We start from the raw sequence: 21,621 nt of genomic DNA, 5'->3' as shown, positions 1-21,621 counted from the left end.
GCTGTTTCTTAGAGTCTCAGATGTTGTGGTGGAGTAACTTAGTAAATATTTACTTTTAAATATGCTGTGATAAATTGGAGGTTTCTTAAAGAAATGGTTCCATGGCTCAGGGGCAGGACATCTAATATATGCCACAAAGCTTACAATTTTAAGTATGCAATTTGCATTCAATACGGTTGAGAAATATTTAATTTGTATACTAAAGATTCTACACCAGACCAGCACAGCCACAGCAGTGACTGGCCACCAGTAGCTAGAATTGGGGCAAGAACCTGGTATCGACAAGATGTAGGGAGATGGAGTTCTACATAAAAGCTAAAGTAAGGCAGAATTGCTTAAAGACAGCTAGAGAGGCGCATGATTGAGGTTTTAAAAATGTGTATCTAAATATTTCACCAAACATAATACAAAGCCATAGTTTTGATTTTTACTGAGTAAACACTTCACTCTCCCGGTTGTTTGAACCACTATCCTTTGTCTTTAAAATTTTACTTTAACACAGAAACAGAAGACACAAAAATTAAACAAATTCTACAATCCTTTAAAGCTGATAAAGAGATTTAGACATTTACATGTAGTTGGATGAGGCGTAGCAAACAGGAAAAGTAGTAGGATTTTTTAGGAGACATTTAAAATATTTTCCTAGAAAACTCAGTAGAAAAATGTGTATTCTGTATAGCATTGTGTGTGTGTGGGGCGCTGTTAATGAACAAACAACATGAACCAGAGCCAGCCAGTCTAATTTGCATAAATAGCCGCCTGAATGACTGAATTTTGCAAACAAACAATGAAATGGCATCAAATATATTACTGATCAAAGTAATTCGGCTGCTAGAAATTCAGTTTTCTATCCTTGGGGGGGGGGGGGGGGGGGGGGAGACTGCTGATGACAATCCCAGAGCTGATGTGTAACGTATGTGGGAAGTAAAGTACACCAATATCATTGTGAATGTTCAGATGCTCACTGCAAATGAGTACAGTTTGATGATAAATTACCTAATTAATATATTAAACCTCTGAGCAAATGCCAGGCATTATTACAATTAGACTAGAATATTATGTACCTGTAAAATTAATAGGGCTTTTTTAGTGCATTTATATTTTACTTTTCATGTGCACACATCAAAGGTATCAAGTGTTCTGTGCTTGCTGACATGTCTGTCACGTCTAAGATAATATTCTGGAAGTATTTAAAAATCTTTGCTGACCCAGCTTCTTTCAGCACTTCCTTTTGCAAGTATGTATGTTTGATACTGTTGTTCCCTGAGGCTTTTTTTTTTTTTCCCCCCTTTCCTTCACAAGTCTGGATGCACACAGGTAATTTTTTTTTCCAGGGAATCATGAAACACATGGGGTATTAACTGATCATAAATATTCATAAGCTAATAATGAATTCCAGATAAGTTCATGATTATTCATCATCCATTCATACTCTAGATTTTCAAATGAATTATTCATAAATTTTGTTTATGGCTTGAACATCTTTAACTGGTTAATGACAAATCTTGGATGAATTTTTTTGAACTTTTCAGGGCTGGCACATCCTTCATAATTAATTAAACCATACACTGCATTTCAGATTTATATGAGATGAACAGTTAAATCCAGAGGGGGGAAATAATTCAATTTGCAATTGTTTGGTTTGGATTTGAGAGCCTACATGTTATTAGCAATAAACTGAAAATCATCCTACAGATTAAATATTAACCATTCCAGTATTAAATTGAAAAAAGTTGGAACGAGTATAAAAATACTATAAACAAGTATAGAGTCTTTTTAATTCTGCATTTCTCTCTTTCCAAGTAGAAACTTCAAAACATGAAAAGTGAATGTATCCTTTTAAAAATAATATACCTAAGTAAAAAAATTGCAGTGACATCTAAAAATAGCTGTATTTGTCTTTCTAGAAAGTACAGATCGTCAGGGAACGTGGTGTGCTCACACAGCATGCAAGGTTTTCTCTGCTTATATTAAAGCTGGGTTATTCTATTTTATTTCCAGAGCCCATCAGTCATGATTTACTTCGAACACACATGAGGAGAGCAGAAGGAGGAAAAAAGTGCTACCCCCTACACACTATAAATCTCCATATAAAACACACTATAACCTGAGAAAGGAAGGAATGCTTTAGGGTACTAGGTAGTTTTCTTCGGATTAGGTCTGTTTGATATAAAATGGATAGAAATTATCTGACTGAACTGTAACATCAATGATGAAAGAATGTAGACCATGAGTTGTGAATGTATTTGGTAATGAAAACGATTAATTAGTTTCTGAATATTGCTGGAGTGAATTAGGCCCTCATCTTCCAAGACAATGGGGCTTGGCAGCACATCTAATTATTTTACTATTTTCCTTATTATCAACTATTAACAAGCCTTTCCTTAATGGACTATCTTGTCTGCTCAACTTTCCAGGTTCACTTCCTGTTTTGCCAGCCAAGTGGCTGATTAAATTCTCTCCCTTTTCCCACAAAAATTATCTCCTGACTGAAAGTGAGTCTACAAATTATTGTTTCTATTGTGTAAATCCTCAACTTTATACACACTGGAGTATGTGGCTCAATTTAGCATTGCTTTTCTCTCTATAATCTTAAAAATATACGGACAAAGTAGTTCCGTTAGTATTCTTTAGCAGTCACTCAAGCCTCTTCTGTATGTAGAATTTTAACAGCAACAGTAATATTTTATGTTCCACATTTGAAGTTAATTGTTGGTGAGGAACTTTTTTTAGTTAGTGAAGCTAGTTAATTTTACAACTTTTGAAAGAAAGAGCAGTATGGATAGAAGAAGATGTGAATAGTGTTGTGTCAACTATGCAAAAATAGCAAGGTGGTTAGTCCTAAAATGCTAAAAAAGAGAAATCAACCTGACTCTAAACCATACTCTGATCTCTGTGGCTTGTATATTTCTAGGTTTGGTCAATATTTACCCTGTATATCCTATGTTCTTGTGCTTTTAAATGTATTTCAAAGGTGCCCAGACCTTGGATGGACACTTTTTGGCATGGAGTTTGCATAAAATAAAAATGAAAATAAATAATCCCATTATATTAATTACGTAAAGTAGTTATGTACAAAGTAATAAATGTATGATAGGTATGTTTGGCAGAAACATCACAGTTTGTATCTCACATAATTAATGTAGATAATGTGATATATCAAGTTATAGGAAGAATATAACTAGAGAAATGCCATTAATAATCTGCTAATAGCAACTAGACACAGACAATCAGACTGGTAACTCCTGCAATCTTTACTACTCAGATGTTTACAGATCCCAACTATCTATAATTACCCACATGTCAGAGCTACACAGAATATCCCTGCCTTGCAAACTTTGCCAGTGCTACACACTCAAAGCTATAACTATTCTCAATTCCATAATTATACCTTTCAATTTTAATCTTTCCCTCAAACCCACTTTACGATTGGTGAAATGTTACATAAAAGAAGTCTAAAATTGCTCCCCAGGACAACAGAGCCTCTGCTGTGAAGAATTCCTGATAGTCAGGTTAGAAATGTTATAGCGTTTACAAATTACACAGTATATTTAGTGGTTGGAATTATTGACGGTGCATTGTAAGGACAGGAAAAACAAGTTCAGGGAATCTAAATGTTTCCAAGAGGGAGGAATGTTCAAAGCCTGGTGAATGGAGGTAAACAGCTAAACATACTTCCCCTAAAGAGCAATTTGCATAGCTACCTGGGTATGTAAAGCTAATCTAGCACAATTAGAGGCCACTTTTGAAATGTGTGCCTCACTACCCAGAGAGACAAGGTAGGTCAGGTAATATCTTTTACTGGACCAACTTCTGTTGGTGAAAAAGACAAGAAGCTTTCAAGCCACACAGGGCTCTTTTTCAGGTCTGTGAAAGGCACTCAGAAGTATATAAGGAATGGGCTCACTCCCAGCTAACTACAGCTTGTGATGCTGTACTAGCCTTCGTTGGGGTACCTTTTATAACATGATTAGAACAGGGGATCTCAAACTCAAATGACCATGAGGGCCACATGAGGACTAGTGCATTGAACCGATGGCCGCATCACTGACACCCCCCCTCGCTGCCTCTGGCCCCGCCCCCACTCCACCCCTTCCATTAGGCCCCACCCCTGCCCCACCTCTTCCCTTCCCCAATCCAACCCCTTCCCCGAAGTCCCCACCCCAACACAGCACCCAGGGGGTGCAGAAAGGGTGCAGGGTGCAGCAGGGGGCTCGGCAGGTAGTTGGGGTGCAGGAGGGGTGTGGGATGTGGCAGGAGGCTCAGGGCAGGGGGTTGGGGTGTGGGATGTGGCGGGGGCTCAGGGCAGGGGGTTGGGGCACAGGAGGGTTGTGGGATGTGGCAGGGGGCTCAGGGCAGGGAGTTGGGGTGCAGGCTCCAGCCCAGCGCCGCTTACCTAGAGTGGCTCCGGGGTGGCAGCAGTGCACACCGGGACCAGGGCAGGCTCCCTGCTTGCTTGCCCTGGCCCCCGGCCCCGCGCTGCTCCGGTCCAACAAGGAGCTGGAACCCTGTCCCTGCAGCCCCTGGGGGAGGGGGAGGCTCAGGGTTCCATGTGTGCGCTGCTCTTGCCGCTCCCTTAGGTACCTCCCACGAAGCTCCCATTAGCCGCGGTTCCCTGTTCCCGGCCAAGGGGAGCTGTGGGGGGCAGTGCCTGGAAGGAGGCAATGCAGGAGCCCTCTACCTCCTTCCCCCTCTCCCCCCCGGCCTGAAGGGGCGTGCTGTCAGCTGCTTCAGACAGCGGTGCGGGGCTCACTACGCCACAGGGGGCAATCCGTGGGTAGGCAGAGGGGCGGGGAGCTTGGCAAGCCACACGCAAGAGCCCTGCGGGCCGCGTGTTTGAGACCCCTGATCTAGAACATGGCAATGCGAGATCCAGTCAAGGGTGAAATATACCCCAGTGCAGAAAGCCAGCACAAGGCCTTCATGCACCACTTGTGTTCTATTTTGATGGATTAGGTACAATTTAAGTGGGGCATAGACCTGATGGTCCCCCTTTCATAAGGGTCAATTTCACCCTAGGACAGTTGTGGTTAGCAGAGTACAGATTCCATACACCAGCCTCCCTCTTTAGAGGCCTAATCTAGTTCCCATCGAAGTCCATTGGACGATTCCCATGGACTACAACAGGCATTGGATCAGGCCCCAGAAGTCCTTACTTTATCTGAACTTTTCTTGTCTATTTTGACATGGAGGGAACAAAAGAGAAGGAAAAATAGCCAAGACCTTTGTTTAACTTAAGGCTTGATCCTGAAAACCCTTACTCACCCTCACTTCTGTGACTAAGGAATTCACCCATGTTGCAAGGGTTTGCAGAAATAGTCCTTTGGAACATAAGCTCTTGGAAGGGGCTGTGATTTTTTTATTGTCTGTCATGCAAAGACTAGTGATCTATTTCCACATGCAGACATGACTTTATTTCTGAAAGGTACTTTCTACATTGGATATTCATAGTACACTATAGTACATAGTGCATGTAGACAGGTATTTAGGTAGGCAATTACCCATTATTTTGCACCTGACTGTTCTTGTTACATGTGTAAATTTGCAGGATACTTTACACATCAGCAGTCCCATAAAACTCAGTGGAACTATTCACATGCATGAGAGTTTGTAGGAATGGGGTTTTAGACATTCATGTGTTTATAGTTTTCATCTAGATGGCTCTGTCTCTTACATATGCAAGTTCAGTGAAAAATGTAATTAGCAAGAACAGTCTACCCATGTATGGTAGAGATTGCTAAGAATGTTATGCTGCACTAAGGGATTTTGCAGGAGATCTGCAATATAGTCTCTCCCTCCCCTGACAAAAATGAGGGCAATCCTGCAATACAGAGAACAAAATAGCACTGGTCAAGAATTGCTACATGTACAGTGATTGTTAACTCATATTTTATTTAAAGGTCTCTTGTGAAGATGGCTAGTTTCCAAGCCCTATCACAGTGCAAAGATGAAACAAAGATGATATTCAAAGCTTTTGTTAGTTTGCCTGTTTTGCTAATGAGGCATTTTCAGTTTGGTAACATCCTGGCAATCTTGTTACCTAACTAGAGAATCAGAGATAATTAAACAAAACGTGTAATTTTATTACTGGGTCATTATTGTTTCATAACATTTTCTATTCAAAATATTTTTTTAAAAAACTCTAAAACCAATGTCATTCTAGCAGGGAACTGAAATTAATTCCTGCTTGAAATAAATTGGAAAAATTTTGTATCATTAGATGTGCATTGATTTTTAATCACATTTGTGAACCTTTGTTTTATTGAGGTCTGAAAATCTAATAAGTCTGTGGTACATTAAGGAAAACACACAGGGGAATCTTACTTTCACCATTTGTTTTGGGTATAAATGAAATTTAATACCTTATAGGAAAGTAGATTAAATTAAGCAAAGAAAAAAAAATGTTTGTCTCATTTGTCTGGTACCACATACTAGAGGATATTTTAGTTCCGCCCAGGGAGAAAACTGTTGGAGAAAAGTTCCTAGAGTAAAAAATGTACCATACAATATGAACATCTCTGTATTATGCCTGACTATTGAGAAGAATTGCATTTTCCCCATCAAGCGCAAATTTATGGATTATTTACTACAAACCGATTGAGTTTGCATAGTTACTGTCTGGCATGTAGATGTTAGCTGATCTGTAAAAAACATTAGTTACTGCTTCACTGCACTCTGAAATGGGTGTGAAAAACTCCTTTACTTGCCAGAAATAATCCAACCAATACAAATCCACCAGTAAATCATAAATATTCAGTCTTCCATTAAGAGGAGGCATCCAATACTAAAAGATTTCATAATACCTGATGATGGAGAAACCAGAGAATCGCTCTGATCCTTATTAAGAGAGACTCAGAACATGAATCGGTTCACATTTAAGGCAGAACTTAATGATCAGTTATGTTCCCTATGAAAGAAATTTACTCCAGTGCAGAAGACTGGTGGAAGCCCTGTGCCTTACAAAAGCCACTATTGGAGGGGAGCAGGGTTTGTGCCACCTGAAAAAAGGCATAGAGAGAAAAATTGTGGACTGGGGTAGGGAAGAAAGCAAAGAATATATGGCTAAGAGGATCCAGTGGCCCAAATCTCCTACATAGTAGTTCTGGATGGGCAGCAACCATTATTCTAATCCATAAACTGGAAAAACTGCACGACAACACCACAACCTCTTTTTAGATTAGGGGTGGGTGAACTCCATCCTGCCAGCCACCCGTCCACATGGAATTCAAATTTCAATCAAATTCTGATTACTCAGAGTAGGGAATTTCAATTCAAATGCAAAAAAACCTCATTTTGCTCCAAATGTGTACCTTGCCCCCTTTTGCACAAGGACAGACACCTTGGCCCAGTTAAATCAATGGTAAAACTGCTACTGGTTTCAAAGGAGCCAGGATTGTACCCAAGAGATATATTTTCCCCCTTTTCTTCCTTCACAGAACTGTAATCCATGATAATTATACTGTGCATCATTCAATTTAAATGTGTTTAAAACAGACAAAGTGGGGTGGGAGAAAGGAATATTTAAACTGTAATGAGAACTGAGTGAAACATTCTTAGTGAAACCCCAAACCAGGCCCAACTTACTTGGTTTCAACTTTCATGAAGGAGCTGACTTGGGCTAGGGTTTAGTAAATTTGGGAGGAAAATCATGCATAACTGGGCGCTTTCTTATGGTTTGGACTGAAAAATCAAGCAGAATCTGATGGTTTAAGCTGACTTCCCAGGTTCATTTGAACCCAAAACTCTCAGCAAATTTGTGTTTGTGAACCAAGGTGACCCTATATATTTGTATGTATGTTTCCCACAAATCCCTGTGAACTGAAGCCACTGATTTTCTCAAAGATCTGGTTTCATAGCAAGATGTTGTCATCGTGTTGTTTGACTAGGTGTAGTGAGTCGGTGTGGCTCCCCTCCTGCCCAGAAGAGGGAGCCCATGTGCAGGCACCAGAGTGGGTGGAGCCACCGCCGCCTGTCCCCGCCCCCCGGAAGTCAAGGGGCGGGACAGGAAGTATAAAGGCCGGCCGCCAGAGCTCAGTTGGCAGCCAGCCACCACAGGGAGCAGACGTGCGGCCGGGAGCTCCCGACCAGGAGACCTCCGAGGCCCAGGCCCTAACTGGCCTGAGCTACACCGGGCATGCTACGAGGAGGAGCTGCCAGAGCCCGTCCGTGCCCGTCACTGGGAGAATCCTTGGGAGCCCCACCCCACCAATCCTGAGGGTGAGACTGCACCCGAACCCCTCCGCCACTGCTGCTACCCAGAGGAGCCGCCCGAGGACCGTTGGCCTGACTTCCCGGCAGAACTACCGGACCTGCCACCGAGCCCTGGCCGAGAGGAGCCCATGCAGTTGGACTGGCCCGAGCCCTGCGCAGCGAACGAGGTAGGCTCTGAGGGGGATCGTGGAAGTAGCCCAGGGGTAGCCGACCCCGGTCCGGCTGCAACCGAGTGTGAGCCAATGTCAGTGTGTTGCGGTCTGGATACCCCACTGACCAGCAGCGGCAATAACCGCTGCTAGGGCCCCGGGCTGGAATGCAGTGGAGTGGGTGGGCCTGCTTTCCCCCCTGCCACCCCTGCTCACGGGTGGCAGGCTTCCCCCTCACCCAACGCTCGGCTACAGAAGCCTAGGCGTACCCTACCTATTTGTTTGCTCGCTCAGCCCCTGCAAACAAGGGCCTGAGCTTGAACCGTGTTTGCCCCGCCCTGATCCAGGGGTTGGGTTCTTTAACTGTTTGCCTGCCCAGCCCCCGCACCTATGGGCCTGGGCTAGAACTGTGTGGACCCCGCCCTGATCTAGGGTCGGGGCTCCCTAGCTAGCTGTCGGTTTTGCTCCGTCCCTGCACCAGGAGGGCCGGAGCTGCTGAGATAACTGTTTATCTACCCCAACTGTAGTGAGTCGGTGTGGCTCCCCTCCCGCCAGAAGGGTCGAGCCCCGGCAAGGACCTATTACACGAGGCAATGCTATTTCTGTGTGATCTACTCTTGCATCTGTACTCGGGTTAAATAAGAATATAACTACCAGAGCAACTGTATGGTGTAAAATGAATAGCAATGAGCAACCTTCCCCATGGATTAGCTTCCCTTTAAAACAACAGATAATTAAAGCCTGGCCTCATTTTCTGTCTATGAATGTTTCTTTTAGTCGTTTTTCCTACGTTATCTCCTTTTCACAAGCTGCCTCCCATATTGATCTTCTGGGGTACATTTACACTGCAACTGGGAGGTGTAATTCCCAGCTCAGGTAGATGGATGTACCCTAACTTTGATCAAGCTAGCACACTAAAAATACCACCAGTGTGGTCACAGCAACATAGGTGGCAGGTCGGGCTAATCACAAAGGATATATTCCAACAGCTAGTCAGAGCTGTGATGAGCTCACTGTGTTGGTTTTTTTGTTTTGTTTTTTTTTAACATGATAGCTAGAACAAAACTCGTTCATGTATGTCTACCCGAGCTGGGAATTACACCTCCCAGCTGCAATACAGGTGTACCCTTCATGTGAAGGTATGGTCTATAAACCCAGCATCGTTGTGCAACTTCACACAAGGTGACAAAGACAATTCACACAGGCAAAACATTTAACAACAAATTCTACCCCCAACTCTTGCTCATCAGCTAAGTACCTGTAGCCATTGGTGATGAGGATGCAAAAGGGGAGTCTAAACCTATAGTGGATTGGGCGTTGAGAGGACATGCATTTCTGCAAGAACAGCCTTGCCTTCTTTAGGGCCAAATAAGTGGACTTTGAGCACAGGATTTATGAGAGCTTTGCCAACGTAGGCCTCCCCAAAGCCTCCCCATAGCCTGAGGTGGAAAGCTGAAATTCCTGTATGTGACTTATATGGGTAGGCTTAGACCTATTGTTCTGCCCACCAGTTGGTCAACTGCCCCAACCATGCAGCCTAGCCCTTCCCCCACATTTCCATAGAAAGACACCATGCAGCTCTGCATTTCTCTCCTCTACATGGGGATGGCAGAGTATCCATAGCTGGCCTCTCCATGGGCTGCCCCCTGTGCGGTGTATCCATAACATTTCCACTGCATCACCAGCATTGCACAGAGGGACAGAAGAGGGTCTCAGCATTTGGCCCTAAAATAATGGTGTCCTTTTGTTAAGCTGTAGCAGATTTGAGAGCCTCATAGGTCAGTTTCTTACTTTGAGAAGTAATTGGTGATGCAAAGTTAGACATTTTCATAATGTAACTTGTTTATTTACAACATGTATGCAAGTCCTGTTCCCTTAGCAGGAGTGGGGATAAAACACATATAGTCTTAATCAGTTTCCTATTCTAACGCCAGTCCCTGAACTTGAAAGCTAGGAAACCCCTTGTCATAGAATAGAATTGGCCTGTTAAGAAGGAATAAATCAGTGCACGCATCAGCTGCCCCAATTGGGCTCATAAGAGGGTACCTGTGCCCTGTGAATCCGAGCTGTCTGAAGACATGTCTACACTGCAATGTAAGCCATGCTTGAGCCCAGGCTCAAGCCAACCCTCCCTCCCCGCTTGTGCCTATACTGCAATTGTGCTAACCCGGGGTACCAGGACCCTGCTGGGCTATAGGGTACTAGCTCGAGTCAAACCAAGACCCAGGGTCTGTCCCTATTGCTTTTCAGTGTAGACACAGTCCTGCTTGACTTGGGTCCTGGGGGTCAGCCAGAAGTATCCCACAAGATCGATAATCTATATTGCAAATATTAAAGCAAATTCTAAATTTATCATTAGCAAATGTTGAGGATTGTACAGTAGTATTATTTTCAAGCATTTACTCCTGCCCTCCAATATGGGAACCCTGGTTTGTAGCAATCTCTGATCAGATTTTTTTTTAAATGTTCAAATGGATAATTTCTCTGCATGCCCTTATTCATGCTCATTTTATATGATCCAATCCCCCCACACCCTATTGATAATTGAAATTAAACAAGATTGATTTGATTTCAGGATTTAATTTGCAACAATTAGAGCCAATTCAATTTCTTCTCTTTTGGTTTTAGAAAATAATCTAATTTAATACACCTTGCCTTATGTAGGGCACAAATGGCTCCAAGTGCTTCATGCAATCTAATAAAAATTGAGCTGTTTCGAAGGAAAAGTCAATCTTATAAATGTGTCAGCCCGCTAGCCTTAACCCTCTAAAAGTTTCACATTCTGAATTGCATGCTCCTGAGAATCTAAAATGGTAGAGAACATAGCAGCAGAAAGATTTTCATTCACAAGAGTTAAGCCATAAAATGAAGGCTGTTTAAAAATTACCCACCCTGATAGTGCCCATGATATAAAGTAGACATTGAGGATTGGTCATGATGGTAGCTTAATTATAAGGTATCAAATCAGTATGATGATATTTCACAGGAAACCAGTTCAAGGACTTCTCAACACAGAGTGATGCAAAGGCTCTGGTTCGTTTTAGAAAAGCAGAAATGTATAATAAAAGAATAACCTCTAGCAAACTAATGAATGAAGAACTGCAACAGCAAAACATTTCTGTTGGTAGAAATTGCTACAAAAGCTTGTATTAAAATGTTACTGTCCTCAAAGTGGGGTGGGGGGCTGTGAGGGAATATCAGCTTTAAATCTTGAACTATTTTTCACACTATTTAAAATAATCTTGGAAACATGGTACAATACCAACTGACTTCAGAAAAGACAACTAATATAAAACAAGGCTATGATTTCCACCTACTGCCTGATAAAATAGCAAAAGTTGTATTGGTAAAAGTGCAAATAGGTAGGGAGGAGATATCCCAAGAAACATTGTGTGCCAATTGCCCTGTAGCAGCATGTCCTTCTCAGACACTTAGCTATCAGCTAAATGAGTACGTTTCACTAACACTGAAGAGATGACTCAAATCTGACTTTAGTATTGCCCAATGCAACCAAGACTTTTGCGGCTGGAGATTTATTTAAGTACAGTCTGCTCCAGGCTAGCTGCGAGGAGAGACATTTTATAAATGATATATTTATTCAATAGTCAACCTCTCAGAGTGAAATGGCCACATCAAGATGCAGCAAGGCAAGAAAAGGAGACCGAATTGTCAGGCAAGGGGATGGAGCTAGAGAAGATCAGGGCTGGCTCCAGGCACCAGCTTACCAAGCAGGTGCTTGGGGCGGCCACTTCGGAGAGGGACGGCACGTCCAGCTGTTCGGTGGCAATTCGGCAGACAGTCCTTCACTCCTGCTCGGAGCGAAGGAACTTCTGCCGAATTGCCGCCGCAGATCGCTGCTATTTTTTGTTTTGTTTTGTTTTTTGTTTGGCTGATTGGGACGGCCAAAACCCTGGAGCCAGCCCTGGAAGAGATACAAGCACAGTTAGCATTTTGTGCCCATAGATAGTATGGTTGGAGTAGCATGTCAAGAGGTGTGGCAGTACTAGTTAAGAGAATGAGCCAGATATAATAGGAAATGGATAATTTTAAAAAAAAGGAGGTGGCTTCCTTTGTTCTCCATCTCATTACTACTCTTTCCCCCATCTCGCCTCCTGTTGGTCCCATCTATTCTCTTTTCCCCTTACCCTCTATTCCCTAGCTTTTTACCATTAACTTTACCCTGCCCACACCTTCTCCCTTCATTCTCTGTCTACGTTACTTCAATTCCTTATTCCTAGTCCATGTCCCTCTGTCTAGGCTCACATCTACAAACATCTGTTTCGTTCCCTCCCATCTCTTCGGATTCTTGTCCACTCATGATGCTCTGCATATTTGAAAAATCAAGCCACTTATTTAGGTGCTTAAACTTGAATTTAGGAGTCTGACTTTGTGCATTCAGGTTTGAAAATGTTGGCTTAAATTCATATCATTTGACATATTTTTATATTGCATCAATGTTTTAAATACACAGAAACTAATACTAACTTCGGAAATATGGCTAACAAGAAGTAAGAAAAATTGAATGACTTACTACCTTAGCTTAAGTGATCTATTTGAGACAAAAATCAATGTAATTTATTAATACAAACAAAAGCAAGTGTTTCTAAAACTGACAAACTCCCCTCTTATTATATTTGCAGGAAAAATCATACAGTACCATGGACAGTAACCCATGAGCATCTAAATCAGTTAGTCTTAACCATTGTGGGCCGCATATGCAACTCTCTATGTATTATATGGGCACACAATATACCGTATTTTCCGGCGTATAAGACGACTGGGCGTATAAGACGACCCCCAACTTTTCCAGATAAAATATAGAGTTTGGGATATACTCGCCGTATAAGACTACCCCTCTTCCAACGCACACCAAAAAAAAAATTAAAAAAATATCAGATTTGATTTCAATATGGTAATTTTAATTCAAATGCTTATGACATGCAGGTACTTAGCAGGAAAACTGTCACTTATAAACATAAGGCTGTTTGTCATCAAACATGTAAACATAAAACAGTGCAAGTGGATTAAACTTTTCCTAATTCACTCTAAAGCTGAAAGGAAGGATAAGACAATAAACCCATGGGGGCTGACATGCTGTTTGTTTTCTAAGCTGTCAACCAAACTGGAACTGATGATGATAGGAGGAAGATAACAAACAAGAGAGAGAGAGCAAGTGCCGGGCAAGTCCCTGGCGAGTTAGCAAAGCCCATCATAACTGCAAGCTACGGTATTTTTACAGGTTTTGCTGGCGTGACAGTTTCCCTTTAAAAGCCTTCAAAATCCTCCTGTTCGTCATCTGATATCATAAGTACATCAATGACATCTTGTGATACATTTGTAAGGCAGTCATCGTATGGATCGAATTCCGTATCAGATGGTGTGGTCTCAGCTTCGGCTTCCTCTTCATCTTGCCACAAGTAGTCGTCCTCCATACCATCTAATGAATTTGATATGCCACACTTCTTGAAAGACTTGATTACTGTTTCTGCATCAATATCATTCCAGGCTTTTATGACAAACTTGCACAAAACATCCAACTGTGGAGCACGCATGTTTCCTCCTTTTGTGAATGACTTCGCCGCTAACCATCCATTCATTCCACTGTTCTTGAATGCGATCTTTAAATGGCTTGTTTAGGCACACATCCAGTGGCTGTACCAACGATGTCAATCCTGCAGGAATAACTGCCGCATCTGTGTTTAGTCTTGCAAGCATTTGCTTGGGGCTGGGAGTTAAATGAGCCCTGAACATATCCCACACCAGTAGACTACATTTTTGAATAAGTCCACCTGGTCGCCTGCTCCATACATTATCAAGCCATAGCTTTACCCCTTCTTCATCCAGCCAGCCTTTTTCATTCACATGTACAAAACAACCAACAGGGAACTTGAATTTCGGCATTGTTTTTCTTTTAAAAATAATCATTGGTCTCAGTTTGGCGCCATCAGCTGTGCATCCTAGTACCACTGTAAAACTGGACTTCTCATGTCCTGTTTTAATTAAAATGGTTTTTTCACCTTTTTGGTGGACAGTTTTATTTCCAACCATATCAAAATTCATTGGAGTTTCATCCATATTTCCAATACTACTTAACGCATAGCCATGTTTAGTGCGCTGTTGTATTACGTATTGATGGAAACTATTTACTTTGCTATCAAGATCTGCAGGTAATTTTGGGGCAATTTTCATCTTTTGCCTCAGTACCATATTATGCCTTCCCATGAATCTAGTACACCAGGATACAGTGGCCTTAAATCTGTTGCTGTGATCTGGGTTAGATTTGGCCCACTGAAGTGCAAACAAATGTATTTTATTTCATGTCACTACATAGCCGTTTTGGCGATGCTCATTCACCATGTCTGCTACATGTTTTTCGAGTTCTGGCCAATGTGGAGTGCCTCTTCTTAATGCACACTTACCCCTTGGCATACTCTTTAATGCTTTTTCATTTGCTTTCCAGTCCCGAACCATCTTTTCTGTTACTCCATATTGTCTTGCAGTAGCGCAGTTATTATGTTCCATGGCAAAGTTTACAACTTTAAGTTTGAAACTGGCTTCATATTTCTTTCTTCTTGCTGGTGGAGCCATGATGGGGTTTTGACTGTTGGACATTTGTATACTGTACTGTATGTACTGGTGCTATACTGTATGAACAGGTACAGATACTGGTGCTGTACTGTATGTGGTACCCAGTATACAACAACCAGCCAATCACGGCAAGCGATGTACCTTACCGGCGATTGGCTGGTTGTTGTATACAAAGCCTGCTTGGATTGGTCAGCTCTCCCTGCCTGCCCAGCCCTCCCTGTCTCCAAGACTATCAGAGCGGTAGCGCAAACACGCCTCTTTCACCCGTCTGGCCCGCCCTTGTATCCTATTACCTCCTTCGCTGCCTCTCAGATCTCGCACATGTGCGCCTGCGCCGCTTCACTGCAGTCCTCAGGAGCGAGATCTGAGAGGCAGAGAAGGAGGTACGGTAATAGGATACAAGGGCGGGCCAGACGGGTGAAAGAGGTGTGTTTTTCTGGGCACAGCGCCGCTCTATCTTTTTTCCATACCCCGGGCGTCCCGGATGCCTGCAGCTTGCTCCGCCCTTCACTTACACCTTCCCGGTGAGGCGCCCCCTCACCTCGTCATCGGGCGGGGATGCGGCCGCGGCTGTTTTTGAGCTCCCTCCACCATATGCAGCGACCGCAGATTCTCCAGTCCGGCTCGGAAGTTTCAGCACCCGCCCTATAAGACGACACCCGGCGTATAAGACGACCCCCGACTTTTGAGAAGATTTTCCTGGGTTAAAAAGTAGTCTTATACGCCAGAAAATACAGTATATATATTATATATATATAGATAGATAGATACACACACATACATATACATATACATATACACTATCTGTATGGCCCTGAGGATGTCACATGGGCCACAGCTGTGTGCTGATTGGGCCGCAAGTGTCTCACGGGCCATGGGTTGAGAACTACTTATCTAAAGCATTTGAAATAAGTTTACTAATGACAAAAATTCAGATGTGAAGATTAGGTTGTCACATTTCCCCAACAGGAACTTCTGATAAAGGATAAGAAATGACTCAGGATCTATGGAGCATTTCACCTCTAGAATGGTTCCACTCTTAGAGTTTAAAATGCTCTAAGAGATATTTGATTTAAACTACAAATTTAGCCTTGGTTCAGATTCACTTTCTTTTCACAAAGCAGCAATGCTTGATTAGAATTCTTTTTTCATATGCTAACTCTTGATGTTGTTTTGCTCTACCTAGGTATCTTCAAGGTTTTATGAAGCTCCCACTCACTGGTGTAGTATTTCAAGTTCAAGCCACTTTCACTGGGAAAAGTCACAGAGGGCAGCTAAAAAAGAATTCTCAAGTATCACTAATAGTCCTCTTTAAATTGCTGACAAAACCAGGCTTGTCTATAGGTTTGCAATGAGTTCTTCCCCATGTTTAAAAATAGCTTCTGGAAAAATTTGGGTTTGAAGAACTTGGTCTCTTACTTGCTATGACAAAGTTTGAGAACATATTTTTACACATTTGGTGTAAATTCACATGAGATTTATTTAAAAGTCCATGGAACATGAAAGACCTGAATAAGAGAAGCTGTGCTGTTGTTCTCATTTTCAACATGCAATTCAAGCAAACCACCTCAACTCTAGCCACTATGTTATGTGGGCTGTTTGCTAAGGATGTTCAATCACAAGCCAACCAAAAGGTTACACTGGTCTACAATTTTTGAGAAGTCGTCTGCTTCAGAGATAAAATGTGCTATTTATTATGTATTTTGATGTGCTGAAGTCAAATATGACAATTAAAACAACTGATTGGCTACTGCTTCTAAGATATTTAAGTTTTTACATTTTATGTCTATGTATATTGTGCAGATAGTAGAATTTTAATCATAAATTGTAAACCTAGGTCTTTTCATGTGTTTATGGTTGCTTTACATGATATTTCACCTGTCCTGTTTATGTAACACTTTAAAAATCAGCAAAAGGGTTATATAAATAAAATTTATTAGGAAACAAAAGGCAAAAAACTATTCTGTACATAGGTTAGTCCTATTCAGTGTCTACTCGGTGCTTCTTGGCTTGTCTCTTGTATTCATTAAATGGAGCATCTCTTGTCACTGTCCAGCAATAGTCTGCAAGCATTGATGGGCTCCATTTGCCCTGATAGCGTTTCTCCATTGTTGCAATGTCCTGGTGAAATCGCTCGCCATGCTCGTCGCTCACTGCTCCGCAGTTCGGTGGAAAAAAATCTAGATGAGAGTGCAAAAAATGTATCTTTAGTGACATGTTGCAACCAAGGCTTTCGTATGCCTTCAGGAGGTTTTCCACCAACAACCTGTAGTTGTCTGCCTTGTTATTTCCGAGAAAATTTATTGCCACTAACTGGAAGGCTTTCCATGCCATCTTTTCCTTGCCATGCAGTGCATGGTCAAATGCCTCATCTCGAAGTTCACGAATCTGAGGACCAACAAAGACACCTTCCTTTACCTTAGCTTCACTTAACCTTGGAAATTTTCCACGGAGGTACTTGAAAGCTGCTTGTGTTTTGTCAATGGCCTTGACAAAGTTCTTCATCAGACCCAGTTTGATGTGTAAGGGTGGTAACAAAATCTTCCTTGATTCAACAAGTGGTGGATGCTGAACACTTTTCCTCCCAGGCTCCAATGACTGTTGGAGTGGCCAATCTTTCTTGTAGTGGGAATCTCTCTTGCACGACTATCCCATTCGCAGAGAAAACAGCAGTACTTTGTGTATCCAGTCTGCAGACCAAGCAAGAGAGCAACAACCTTCAAATCGCCACAAAGCTGCCACTGATGTTGGTCATAGTTTATGCACCTCAAAAGTTGTTTCATGTTGTCATAGGTTTCCTTCATATGGACTGCATGACCAACTGGAATTGATGGCAAAACATTGCCATTATGCAGTAAAACAGCTTTAAAACTAGTCTTCGATGAATCAATGAACAGTCCACTCACCTGGATCGTGAACGATGTTGAGGGCTGCCATCACACCATCGATGTTGTTGCAGGCTACAAGATCACCTTCCATGAAGAAGAATGGGACAAGATTCTTTTGACGGTCACGGAACATGGAAACCCTAACCACCTGCCAGGAGATTCCACTGCTGTAGTCTGGAGCCCAACAGCTCTGCCTTACTCTTGGGTAGTTCCAAATCCCTGACCAGGTCATTCAGTTCACCTTGTGAGGTGTGGTTCAGAGGAGGAGGATGGGAGAAAATGTGGGTCCTGTGACATTGATGGTTCAGAACCAGAAGTTTCATCCTCTTTCTCGTCTGACTCAAGTGAGAATGATTCTGGTGCATCAGGAACCGGCAGTCCTTCTCCCTGGGGTACTCTACACCCAGTATGGGCGTTTGGATAATGCACAGTCCACTTTTTTTTTCTTTTGACACACCTTTCCCAACTGGAGGCACCATGCAGAAACAACAATTGCTGGTAAACAACAAGGAGTCTGGTGGCACCTTAAAGACTAACAGACTTATTTGGGCATAAGCTTTCGTGAGTAAAAACCTCATCCGAAGAAGTGAGGTTTTTACTCACGAAAGCTTATGCCCAAATAAATCTGTTAGTCTTTAAGATGCCACCAGACTCCTTGTTGTTTTTGTAGATACAGACTAACATGGCTACCCCCTGATAATTGCTGGTAGGATCTGTTGGCTCTCTCCAAATCATTGGCACTGCAAAAGGCATAGATTTCCTTTTCCTGTTCAACCACTGGCGAAGATTTGTTGCACAAGTGTTGCAGCATATGTGTGGGGCCCACCTCTTGTCCTGATCTCCAATTTTGCAGCCAAAATAAAGGTGATAGGCTTTCTTAACCATAGTGGTTATACTGCGCTTTTGTGATGCAAAAGTCACTTAACTTCTGCTATGTTTGTGGTGATCTGCACTGTTCACACAAGTACGAGGCAGCTCTGCTCACTTTGGCTAAACAGAAATGTGGCCCTGCAAAAATCAAACACTGACAAATAAGAGAGCACGACACTGTATGATTTCTAGAGCTGATATAGGGCAATTTGTTCAGTAGAGTGATGTAAGCTTCGTTATGATTGCATCATCCATGACTTCTAGGAATAACATGATGCAATTCATATCATGTATGATGCAATACCAGCTTGAGATTGCATCATTCATTGTTTTGCCTAAAAAGCAAGTACTGTCCAAACCCAGTCATAGATTTATTCATAGATCCAGTCAAAGATGTATTTTAGTCATTTCTGGTTTAAATTGCGATCCCTTCCCTTTATAACTCACTTATCCTCCGCCATTCCCAAGTCAAGGGTTGTATATACTGACCCAATAGCATATCTTGAAAACTAGAGCCAATCAACAATTTTAAGCATCATTTTCGTTCTCAGTGACCCAGAATTAGTAAAGTTTGCCTACATTTATTTCAGAAGCATTTTGGCTGTAGAGCAGTGTTACTAGCTAAGATTTTCATTGATGGCTTGCAAATAAAAGAGCTTAAAATTGGCTAATGAAGATCTGGTGCAACCACTAAAGATGCTACTTGAGTTTTCATGCCTCAGCTGATACCCCAGCTTTTGCAACAACGAAGGAGGCAGTCAAGGTCCTTCCAGCACTACCCGTAAGGAGCCCTTGCAAAGAACGTAAATATTTCTTAGAAATTGAATCAACCCCTTAATCAATCAACATAAGGAATGCAACTGTAAAGCTCCAACTGATCATTCATGTAAATTCATTACTGTAAGCTATGTATTAACATTTTTTTAAAACCTCTTTAGAGATGAGTAGGGAGACCAGATGTCCCATTTTTAAAGGGACAGTCCTATATTTAAGCCTTCCTGCAGGTGTCCCAACTTTTTCTTAAACAAGGGCAAATTGTCGCATATTTTTTCTCCCTCTTCCCCATCAGTACTGGCAGGTCCTGCTGCTGGCCAGATCCCTGCCCACCAGTCACCTGCCCACCAGCTGCGAGTGCAGGGGTCCAGTGGCTGACAAGAAGGGTGGGTGTGCAAGCTGATGGCAGGGCTGGGTGCTCCCCCTGCTGCGTGCTGGCTCTCAGCCAGCAGGCCCTCTCCTGTTTCCGGCTGGTGCTAGCTGTGTGCTGCAGTGGCTGGTGAGTGTGGGCAGACACCAGGAGGTGGCTGGTTATGTGTTGCCTCTGCTGCCCATGCATCAGCCCTTTACCTGCTCCCCCTCTTGCAGTCCTCTCCCTGCTTTGCCTCTTCACACCTCCCAGCCCTGTTGCTACTCCATATCCCCCCCTGACAGTGCATGTCCTGCTCCCAGCACTGTGTGGAGAACCAGCCCCTAGTTAGAGTGCCCAGCTCATCAGCAGCCTTGCCGACAGGCTCCTTTCTTTCCCCCACTGCCTCTGGCTGGGCTAGCACCCTGGGAAAGCACCTCTGGCCCAGGGCGCTAGCCAGGAGGAGCTGAGCCCTGCATGTGCCAAACCCCCTGCACAATGCTGGCATTGGGAAAGCCTCTCCACCCCTCAGCTAAGCTCTGGAGTGGCGGGGGGGGGGGGGGGAAGCAATTTCCAGCTTGTTCGTGTCCCGATCCTACAGGCTCCACAGCAGTCCCCTGGGCAGGGGCTTAGCACCCTCTTCACCCGCCCCCCTCCACCTGTGCCCTGCCCCCAGAGAGCACGGGGCTGCTCCATCCCCTAGGCATCCTCCCCTGCTGAGCCACCTCTCTGGCCAGGTTTGCTGAAGCCCCTGCAGTCAGGTTCCCTGGGCCCTGGTGCACAATGCATCCTTAGGGCTTAACCCCTTCCTGCCCACGCTGTAGCCAGGGGGACAGGAAGAGGCTAGATTATGTCGGTAGCCAGCAGCCTGGCGGTGTTAGCTGCCTTTCAACAGTGGGCGGGCAGGAAGGGACAAGCTGCTTCCAGCCACAGGAGAGCGGGTGGGGGGCGAGATGAGCTTTGCAAAGACACAGGCCAGGTCATTCCTTCCCACCCCCCTCCTCCCCTGAGGCTGGAAGCAGCTCCCATCCCTTCCCTCCCGCAGTGCTGAAAGGTTGCTACTGGGCACATTCTGGTGTGAATCCTGGCAGAAATTTGGGAAAGTGGGGGCATGTTACCCTGGTGCCCAGCCCCCGCTGTTGCCTTGGGAAGATGCAGCATCAGGTACCAGGAGAGGTGGGTCCGTCCCAGGGCCCAGCCAGATATAGAGGGCAGAGAATGCTGGGCAGGGAGGGTTGGGTTGGTCAGTCACACACTCCTATGTAAGAGAGGTGTACAGGAGTGTGTGTCACCTCTCCCCAGGTGTGTGTGGGGGCGGGTAGGGGTGTGTGTCAACTCTCCCCGTGTCAATCCTAAAGCCTTAAAGATAAGAAGGTAAATAAAAAGAATCCAACTACACAGTATTTCTTTTTAATGGGGGCTCAGTCAACTTGATGTTAATTTGAACGTTTGTACTGCATAGTTCTGATTGCCACTGAACTGGCTTGAATATGAGTAATTTTATCAGGTATCCCATATTCAACATAGGGAAATATAGTCACCCTAGAGCTGAGTGATTCTTATGCTTACATAACAGCACCAACTTCCACATAAAACTTGAAATCTGAAAACTAATATTTTTACCTACAAAAAAGTTGAAGTTATTGTGCCATTATTTCATCTGTGGGTTTTTTTTAAACCTCACATTCCAAAACATACAAACGCTACAAACTGTCCCATACTACCATTGTCTGAGTATCAAAACACCAAGCCTAATCATTATTAGGGGCTTGGAGAGCCCACATAAGGCCTT

The sequence above is a fragment of the Malaclemys terrapin genome, chromosome 2 (assembly GCF_027887155.1).
Source record: "Malaclemys terrapin pileata isolate rMalTer1 chromosome 2, rMalTer1.hap1, whole genome shotgun sequence".
In the NCBI taxonomy this organism is placed as follows: Eukaryota; Metazoa; Chordata; order Testudines; family Emydidae; genus Malaclemys; species Malaclemys terrapin.
The sequence above is the reverse complement of the archived record's forward strand: the minus strand, read 5'-3'. Positions refer to the sequence as shown.